The following is a 1,237-nucleotide window of genomic DNA, read 5'->3' on the forward strand; positions in this document are numbered from 1 at the left end:
GCCGCGCCCGCCGCCGTGCCGCGGCCACCGGCCACTGCTGCTGCTCCACGGGCAGCGGCTGGGCATCTCTCCCACCCCGCTCCCATCCCCAGGCACCCTTACAACACACAGACCCCACCGATGCAGTGCCAATACAAGCCCTTCCTTTGAAACCACAACCACAAGTGCTTTCTTGCTGGTAACTTTGTAAATCAGCTCAGGTACACAATTACAGATTGAATCTTCCAGCTCCCCTGGCCACTTCCAAGGCGCTCCTGCTGGTGTTGGAAAGGCATCCTGGAGAGCTGGCAGTTCTATCTGAGCACCAACATGACAAGGAGATACTGATTGTCACAGACACCTTCAAGTGTATCCAATGGTGGGTGGTGTTCAGGACACAGAGCTTGTTCAGCCTGGAGAAGAGAAGGCTCTGGGGAGATCTTATTGTGGCCTTCCAGTACCTAAAGGGTCCTTACAGGAGAGCTGGGGAAGGACTTTTTACTCAGGCATGTACTGATAGGATGAGGGGAATGGCTTTAAAAAGGAAGAAGGCAGGTTTAGATTAAACATAAGGAAGAAATTTTTCGCTTTGAGAGTGTTAAGGCACTGCAACAGGTTTCCCAGAGAAGTTGTTGAGGCCCCATCCCTGCAGGTGTTTAGGGCCAGGCTGGATGTGGCCTTGGGCAACCTGGTCTAGTGGGAGGTGTCCCTGCCCAAGGCAGGGGGGTTGGAACTCGATGATCTTCAAGGTCCCTTCCAACCTAAACCGTTCTGATTCCCCAGAACCTCAGCCGGAGAGCCTTTGGTGTTGAAGGGAAGTGCAGGAGACAGGGGGGAAGCTTGAGCTGGGCACTTGTGGAAACACACATGTGAGGCTCAAGTTCAGCCCTCAGGAGTGTGCTACAAAGAAATCTGCAAAGTTGCCCTATGGGGCTGAAGATCTGTGGTGAGAGCTGGAAAGAGGCCTGTGGGCATGGGGTCCTGTGCCCAGGCAGTCCCCAGGGAGGCCTGTGTGTCTGTAGGAGCTGAGACAGCTGTGACAGTCCATGTTGACAGGCCTGAGGGGCAGAGAGGAAAGGCTCAGCCCTCTTCCAAGTTGAGCCAGCAATGTCCCCTTGTGTGATTGGAGAGCATAGGGCAGCCCACTGTCCTTCTGCCATGGCCTCCACTGAACAACAGGACCCTGAGCGTTCCAACAGGACCTCTTGACGTTCCTCCTTTATGGCTAGGTGTGAAGGGAAGGGAGTGTGCAACACTG

The sequence above is a fragment of the Charadrius vociferus genome, unplaced genomic scaffold, assembly GCF_000708025.1.
Source record: "Charadrius vociferus isolate BGI_N301 unplaced genomic scaffold, ASM70802v2 scaffold1700, whole genome shotgun sequence".
In the NCBI taxonomy this organism is placed as follows: Eukaryota; Metazoa; Chordata; class Aves; order Charadriiformes; family Charadriidae; genus Charadrius; species Charadrius vociferus.